Source organism: Tupaia chinensis, unplaced genomic scaffold (assembly GCF_000334495.1).
Source record: "Tupaia chinensis unplaced genomic scaffold, TupChi_1.0 Scaffold000338_1, whole genome shotgun sequence".
NCBI lineage: Eukaryota > Metazoa > Chordata > Mammalia > Scandentia > Tupaiidae > Tupaia > Tupaia belangeri.
Window position 1 is genome coordinate 1,269,368 of NW_006159832.1, and position 9,610 is coordinate 1,278,977.

Consider the following 9,610-nt stretch of genomic DNA (forward strand, 5'->3'; position numbering starts at 1 on the left):
CTGTGTTTGACGAAGTTCTAAAATGTTTTCTTTACATGGTGATTGAGAAACTAATTTTCTTTTTTTCAAACAATGTTGAGTACCATAAATTAACAGAAGTTTGCTGTTGTTTTCTTCTGTTTTATCTTTATTTTTAAATTACATTTTTAGAGTGTGTTTCTATAATTATGTTCAGAGGACTACAAAATCTGGAAAGGTGGTTGCTGCTGTTATATATAATACACTTCTATTATTGGTCTTTTTCATGTAAATATTTGTGTATTCACATATTACTTTAATTTTTATTAACTTTAGTTATATTGTCAACTTTTGGAAAAAAGTATACTAGTGTATTGTGCAGAGTTGGCATTGTTCAGAAATTAACAGCCATTTTCACCTAGAAATATTAAATTTAATTTTTCCACTTGTACAGCAGTAATGCACTGTATTAAAAATTTAAGGTCTTTTCTAAATTGATTACAGAAACTAATAAAGTATTCTCAAAATAAAAAAATGCAATTTTAATATATAAATATGTATTTGCTTTTCCATAGTTTTATATTTGCTTTTTAGAAGCTTGTATTACTTGTTCATTATTTTCAGTTCCCTGCTCACTAGAATTATTAATTATTGTTTTTGTGTCTTAGTCATGTATCAGTGTCTTGTGATTGACATAATAAATTAATACAAAATGGACATCTTAAAACAGTAGAAATTAATGCTCTCATTAAAGTTAAAAATCTCGATGTCAGCAGAGCTACAATTGTTTAAAAATAATTAATGAATTATTTTATATTTACATGTAATCATTGTAAATCTTTACAGTGTATACAACATGGTTTTTCCCAGCATTAATACAGTGCATATCAGTCAAGTCAAAGACATTACCATATACACTATCATAAGCAGATAACTTTTCATTTTTGTGTCTATTAAATGTGTTTTTTTGTTTATTTTTTCTCTGATCCCCTCCCTCCCACCCCCTCTTACCCACCCCTCTTTATTCCCCTTCCTACTGTTTCTAGTATCTACAGTTGAAGGGCTACTGTTTTTCAGAAAACTTTAGGAAGACATTTTCCTATGCTCTTCTACTTTCTGATGACTGTCGTCATTCTTTTTTTCAATATTAAAAGAACTATTTGTTAATATCATGTAAAGAATTTAAGCAATTGGCCCCATCATAAAAATACAACTAATGAATTTTAATAAACACTTTTGTTTTCCACCTCACCAGACTCCCCTTCATTTCCCACATAATTAAAAATCTAGTAGTCATAAAACAAGATTTTGCTGAATCGTTCATCCAGAGTGCTTATGTGACGATTAGGTTAATCTTGCCTTCTGACAAAATTTCTCTTTTCTGTTAAAAAAAATGTTGTCTTGGTTGCTTACTACAAAAACTTTAGTACCAAAGTTCAATATATTAAAAAGTGCTTTTTCTCTCTCCAACAATACTTTTATAGAGAACAGAGACTAATCAAGAGCAGTTTACTAATCTGAGATTGAGCAATCTTCCAAATTACAAGAACACACAGTGGTTAATTTGCTTCTTTCCTTCTCTCGTCCCTTCTTACATAAGTGCATGTGTCCCCTGGAAATTATTATTATTATTATTATTATTATTATTATTATTATTTATTTTTTAGTTTTTGCTATAGGGTTCATGCTTTTGCTGGAAAGAGAGAGAAAGAGAGGAGAAAGAGAAAAATCAACCCCGAAGGAGGATGGCCACACTGAAATCCTCTTTCCTCCATTTCCTTGGGATTTTAGGTACACACACACACACACACACACACACACACACACAGAAACGTGCCTGGCATGTTTTTCAAGGCACCATGTTCAGGACTAGAACCACCATTGGCCATGTGAGATCCAGCTGCCTTAAGCTCTACTCCACCTGCTAGCTACTTCCGGCAAAATATACTTTTTTAAAATTATATACATATGGGTCAGCAGGTCAGGTAGTGGTTCAGGAGCTGGATTCCCATATGGCCAATTCTGGTTCAAGTCCCAGACCCGATGGCTCAAAACTTATGTTGGGCACGTGTACATGCATGCCCAAAATCCCAAGAGGAGAATAGAAGAGAAGGGATTGGGGCATGGCCATCCCTCTTGAGGGGTGATTTCTCACTTTCTCTGTCTCTGTCTCTCCAGTGAGCACACACACCCTATAGCAAAAATCTCTCTCTAAAAAATTATACAATTATAGTATACTGTTATAATTATTAATGTAAGTAAATATAATTAAGTACAATATAAAATTAATAATCTGTTAATATATAAGTGAGTATATTATATAAAACGTACAAAACTGTTATAAAAAACATTTGTCCTCTCAAAGCTCACAAAGAGGAGACTAAAAAGTAAATCAGAGTATTCATTCAGTGTGATGGGCACTGCTGCTGTGCAACTGTCAAGGAAATCACTGCCAAATGAAAGATAGCTAAGTAAAGCCATTGATAAGACAAGTGCATGCATTATTAAGTCACGAATAGTCAGTATTTACTGATGTTCAAAAGTACCAGGCACTTTTCTTTCGTTTCTCTTTTCCAGTATTTTTTATTTTATTTTTTTTTTTGCCAGAGTGTGTGAACACTCACCAGAGAGACAGAGAGCAAGGCAAAGAGAAAAGGCAAACCCAGTAGGGTGTGGTCACACCACAATACCTTCTCCATTTCTCCATCCTGTCAGAATTTGGGGCAGACACAGACATGAGTCCAGCATATTTTTCAAAGTTCCAGGGACAGGATTTGAACAACATGGACAGACACATAAGATCCAGCTTCTTTAACTACCAGGCCATAGGCCAGCTCTAGGAACTTATCTAAGTGCATTAAAATGATCAACTCTTTGATTCTCATAACAACCTTAGAGGTATGTAAGTACAAAATTATTATCTCCCCTGCTTTACATGTAAGAAAGATGAGGTGGATCTTAGATTTAAACTCATGCACTTTGATTTTGGGAGGTTTTAGTACAGTACGATCCTTATAAATACTTAATATTTTTGGAATACAGACAATCTCTAGCTCAAGAGAGAATACAACTTTTTGAAAGAGACATAGCCAAGGATATTTCTATTGCTACACATAACTCATTTAAATTTCCATTTCTATAAACAGTTAATGATTTTTCTTTCTTTATCTTTGGAGTAATTACTGAATAAATAGACTTCTGTTAAGAAATGGTAGTAGACGGGATAGCAAGAGAAGTTTTCAATATAATTGTCTTTGTCTTAGAGAAAAACAGAAAAATATTCCTGCGACTACAATGACCAAGGATTTATAGTAGAGGTGACTTTGAAGAGAGCGATTCTCTTTTCATATGGCCTTTAGGTATGAAGAAGAAATGTCATTACCAAAAACAATAGACTATTTCAAATTAGAAAATAGGAAAGAGTTTCAGTCTCCAAATGGGAAATCCAGATCATGGAAGATCATTAACATTATATTTGTAGTCAAAAGATGCTTGCTATTCATAGTTTTTTTCACATATGTAGCTAATTTTATTAATAACTTAAAATAGTATTTTGAAACTACATCAGCTTATGTGTGAGGAAGGTATTGATTTTTCCATTTTACATGTTCATTAAATGTATAATTTTTTTTCTGTGAATTTTTATGTCATCCAGTACTTCCAGTAGAATTTAACACATAATTATGTACCAAATGACAATTTCATTGAAAATATATTTTCCATTTCCTTTTAGATATTTTCGTAAAAGGAGTTCAATAACTTATGCAGAATAAGAATCACTTCCAAAGAGATTTTATGGGTCTTTATACTAAATAGCAATTGTTGTATCCCAAGGTATGTTGAACATTTTTTACACAATAGTTATGTTCCATATGCAGCAATTTGAAAATAAATATTAACTATCTAAAAAGAAGCACAAATGATGCAATGCATTTATCTAAAATTTAGGAGAAAATATTTCTTCATTACAAAGTAAACCAATGCTGGTACCAGCACGTGGTATAATGGCTATGTTGCCGCACTCCCATGTAGTCGACCACGGTTTGAGTCCTGGACATGGTGGCTTAAACTTGCATGCCAGGCATATGTGCGTGTGTGCCCAAGATCCCGAGAGGAGAATGGAGGAGAAAGGATTGCAACGTGGCCATCCCCCTGGGGGGTGATTTCTCATTTTCTGTCTCTCTGTCTCTCTTTTTTTCCGGTGAGTGCATGGCACCCTACAGCAAAAACCTCTCCAAAACAAACAAAGAAACAAAGTAAACCAATGCTTACATTTACCTGTAGTTTTATTTTGTAAGTTTAGACTACTTAAAATAAATTTTAACTGCTTAAAGTTAGCTGAGGTTCTTAGATTTGAGTTTTAACTAATTCCCATCAAAAAAGGGAATTTAAAGAAATGAAATAGGAAGGAACTACTTAACAAGAGGGTTATAACATTTATCCCCCATTTTTGAGACTGCCTGAAGCAGGCAGTTTTGAACTGCATGGACCTTTTTTAATAATAATAATAATAAAAAAAAGCTAACTCATATTGCTCTGCACAGTTGGGGTTTTATCTGCACTGTGCCCTTTGGAAATTTTGTTTTGTTTTGTTACAGAGTGCAAACTTAAATGTGTCCCATGTTAATAAAGTGGACACAAGAAGCTGCAGGTGATAATTGAAGGGTGGGGGAGGGCAAGAAGGCACAACTTCACTGGTTATGGCTAACCCTTTGTATTCTTCTCTAATCTTTACAAGTTGGGTGAAGCTGATAATTTCTTGGAGTTTGTTGCACTGCTTTATAGAGAGGTAAAATCCAAAAGGAATGAATAGGGATGGAATAGAAAAGTCAAAGTAAACCAAAGCCTATTAAAATTAACCTCCAAATCTTAACACAACAAAAGTTTATTTTTCACATTTAATAGAGATTGTTTAGTAGCAGGGAATCTACCCCATACTTCATATGGTCAGTATCTTGTTGCCTCAGTCTTCTTTTCTTTTTTAAAAAATTGCTTTATTTAAATGTATGTATTTATTTATTTAAATTTGACCAGAAAGGGATAGAGTGAAAGAGAAAGAGAGGGAGAAAGAAGGGGAAAGCAAGTAATCAAGTTGCCAGGTCTAAGACTCAACCTGTGATTGGCCATGTGGGAGTTCAGCACCCTTAATCACCATGAACCTGCTGGTCCCTTGTTGCCCCATTCTTCTTCATGATCATTGATCCTTCTATATTTTGTTGGTGAATGGGGTATGCAAAAGCATGAAGGACTACCAAAAGATTAGAAGGCAGAACTGTAAGAGGCGTACATAAATAAGATCCATTCACATTCAATGGGGCATAACTCATTTACATGGCCTCACTTATGTGCAGTGGAGTCTGACTGAGAAAATGGAATATAACGAGTACATGGAAGTTCCTTCCATTTGATATTAAGCAAAATAAATTAGCTAGCAAATACTAGGGGTCTTTTAAAAAGTTAATAAAAATATGAATTACTAAAAAAATGCATGAGTTAGAAATTATTTTTGCATGAAACTAAACTCATATTTTAATTTCATTTTTTTCAAAAACTTTTTGAAGTTCCTTCATTTGCCCCTTTTAAATAATATTATTTAATCCATAGAAAGAATTCAACACAGTTCACTGGATCAAAATAAAGGACTCAGAACTTAGAAATAGATGCAACTAAATATGCTTCACTGATTTTGATAAAGGGGCTAAAGAAAATTCAATTGAAGACTAAACTGTTCAAGAAAAAAAATGGCACTGGTTCAATTGTGTACCCATAAGCAAAAAAACAAAAACAAAAAAACACACACAAAAAAAAACAAAAAATACAACTTGGCCTGAAACTTGTACTTTGTAGAACATTAACTCAAAGTGGATCACAGTCTTAAATGTATAGCTACAAGAATTTTAGGGACATAAAGCAGAATAAGATCTAAGGTTAGGCAAAACGTTATTATACTTGACACCCAAATGTAATCCATAGAGGGGAAAAATGGATACTTAACTTCATCGTAGTTTAAGTCTTTTGGGCTGCAAAAATCTCTGTTAAGAGGATAAAAAGACAAGCTATAAATCTGGAGAAAATAATGTAGACCACATAAGCAGCAGCATGTAGAATATATAAATAGCTTTCAAATCTCAACATTTAAAAAATAATCAATACAATAAAAAATGAGAAAAAGATAGAAGACAAAAAGTAATCTCCTTTTCTCACCCATTACAAGCTTATGTCTAAGGTCCCTACAACAAAAGAAAGATTACCATGAGAAAGCAAAGAATACAAATTTTTTTGAGATCAATTTTATGTGACTTGGAAACCTTCAGAATTGAAGACCTAAAGAAACAGGAAAATCTATATATGTTTAGGTTAAATTTGATGAAGAGTGGACAGTTGTTTAAAAGAATGATTGATCAAAGGGCATACAATCTAACAGTAATAAACCAGGAGGAACTTGATAAAGCCTGCTTATCTGGATTCTTTTTGGCATTAGTTCTGTGTCTTGCAGGCTAAAAAATATTCTTTTCCTCCAAGAATTGGGATGGTACCTCTACAATGAAGGTTTCATGACCTTCAGGGAGAAAGGCCCAAAATCCTTTTATGGCCTGCTTCAGGGGAGAAGGACTAAGGGAAGGTCAACGACTGTTTTCTCAAATGCCAGGGTGTCAGATTTTTTGGTTTTGTATTTTGACCCCCATTGAAGACACAAGAGGAACGTTGGTGAAGAAGATAGAGAAATTATAAACAAGAGTGGAATGGATATTTAACATTTTTAGTCGCGTGATCAATGAAAATTGAAATCTCAATTAAGTATCACTTCAGGGACCAGCAGTTAGTGTAATGGCTATGTTGCTGGACTTCCATGTAGTCGACCATGGTTCGAGTCCTGGACCTGATGACTTAAATTCACGCCAGGTGCTTGTGTGTGCCTGCCCAAGATCCCGAGAGGAGAATGGAGGAGAAGGGATTGCAGCATGGCCATCCCCCCAGGGAGTGATTTCTCACTTTCTGTCTCTGTCTCTCTGGCGAGCACACGCGCCCTACATTAAAACAAACAAACAAACAAACAAAAACTCTCCAAAAAAAATTAAATATCACTACATATTATAAGAACATCTAAAATAAAAAATAAAAAATAGTTATACTATCTGTTATAGCAGGTGTGCAGAGAAACTGACCAATCACTCAACCAGTCCTGTTGGGAGTGTAACATGGTGTAGCCACTTTGGAATGATAGTTTGGCAGGTAACTATCATATGACTCAGTAATTACAATTGTGAAATCGTGGGCATTTACCCCAGAGAAACGAAAACTGATGTTCTCATAATACCCTCTGCATGAATATTTATGGTAGCTTTACTCAAAATAGTCCGAGTGAAAACAACACAGATGTCTTTCTATAGATGACTGTTTAAACAAACTGTGGTACAATCATAATATAAGAAAAGAAAAAGCACAAACTATTGATGCACACCAACTTGGTTGAGTATGTAGGAAATTATGTGGAATGAAAAAGTCAATTGCAAGATTGCAAGATGTATACACTGGCTTAAGTAACATCCTAGGTATGACAAAATGATAGAAATGAAGAACAGGGAAGTGTTTACATGGAAGAAAAAGCAGGGGATGGAGAGAGACAGATGGAAAGGAAGGGGATATGACTTTAAAAGGGCAGCTAGAGATCCTTGCAGTGAAAGAATATTCTGTACCTCAACAGCATGGATGATGTTAATGTTCTGGTTATGTATGACATTATATGAGAGTTTTATAAGATATTACCATGTGGTAAAAGATAAATATATATATTTTTGTATTTCTAACAATTGCATACTAATCTACAATTATTTCAATTTAGTGTAAACTTAAATGTTTACTAGAATAAAATAATATGCAATATCATAAAGGTTTTAATGCTATGTCTATGTTTTAACGTTGCTCATATTTAGAAACAAAATTTGATTATAATTAGCTAACGAACATTCTAATTTTTATACTGTATTTAGTATACCTTTAGTTTTAAATTAGATTCTGTTTTCATCTTCAAAACCATGTTTCTGATACATAACATAAATGCTTTTCACGTGAATGCATACACTTTTCTATTTCTACCAAAATGTCAAATTACTTAAATAAAACCTTGAAAATATTTTGTTCAAATTAACACTTAATATTTGAATATTATGAAAGCAAATAGACATATATTATTTATTCTTTAAATTCCAATGGCAAGGTTGTTTTTTTTTTTTTTTTCTGAAGCTCATCTAAAACTGATAAAAATTGAGAGGAATTTATCTAGTTACCTCCTCTTTTATTTTTTTTTATTTTTTAGAGAAATTTTTGGTATATGGTGTGTTCACTGACCATAGAGACAGAGAGAGACAGAGAGATAGAAAGCAAGACGTCATCCCCTGGGAAGGGAGGGATGGCCACACTACAAGCCGTTCTCCATTTTCCTCTCAGGATATTGGACACATTCACACACGCAATGTGAGTTTTCAACCACCGGTCCGGGATTTGAATCACAGTCAACTATGTGACTATGTAGGCGTCCAGCAGTGTAACCATTACTCCATCTGCTGGTCCTTCCCTCCTCTTTTAAATAACTAGCTCCATTACCAGTAGAAAATTATTAGTTTCTTATTTTTCTAATATAATAATAGGCTGTTTTCTATCATTATATAATTTTATAAAGTTTAGTCCTGAAAGTTCAACAGCTATTGAAGTGATTCAGCATAGCCTACGTTTGCTAGAGAGAATATTTATGATTTAATATTTATTTTCCAAACAAAAATGGCATATTCTATTCTGGGCAACTCCACACAAATGTGTTTTTGTCACTTCAGAAATGATCACATTTGTTTTTCACTAGCAGTTAAAATTTAAATACTCTCAGAGAAAAATTACTTTTAAGTTCATAAAACTGTGTGCTCTTGAACATGTTTAGAAATACTTTCTTTAAAATAAACTACTTTTGAATCTCGTGATTGAACAGATTAATTTCTGATATTATTTCTTCAAGGAATGAATTGGCTTACATATAGCTTCTTAAGTTCTTTACTGAAATTGCTTCTAGTGTTTCTCCTTTTTGTATCTCTTTTTCTCTGAAATAGGGGCAAGGAAATTAATTTCTTTTTATTTTAGTGAAAACACAGATATGCAATAGTATTTACATTCTGAGAGAGCCCCACAAGCAAGAGAGAATTGAAGCAGTGAGTCCTCAGATAAAATCTATGGTAATTTAGAAATGTTAAAAGGTGAAAAGTGCACATTTTCATAGATAAAATGTGTTATAAATTTTGAATGTAAAAAAAGAAAAATATCTACAGTAAGTGTCTCTGGCAAGATGTAGTTTAAGCTCAGAAGAAGCCCTGCTTGGTGAGTGGATGTTTGGGAACGCTAGGGTCTTAGTCACAAGGTTAAATGTGTATTGGGGTGTTCAGCAAATTTAGAGTCTGATGTTTAAACATAGACTCATAAAACAGATTATAGTAAGCACTGAAGGGGACTCATCTTTTGAGTAGCAGTCAATGTTACTAATAAGACTCTCAAGAAACTTCTCTTTAAATTTTTGAAAGTATTTTCAAAACTATATCAGTGAAGTAGTTTTTTTTTTTTATTGTTGTTCTTTGGTTTTTGTTTTGTTTTGTTCCTTTTTTTTTTTTTT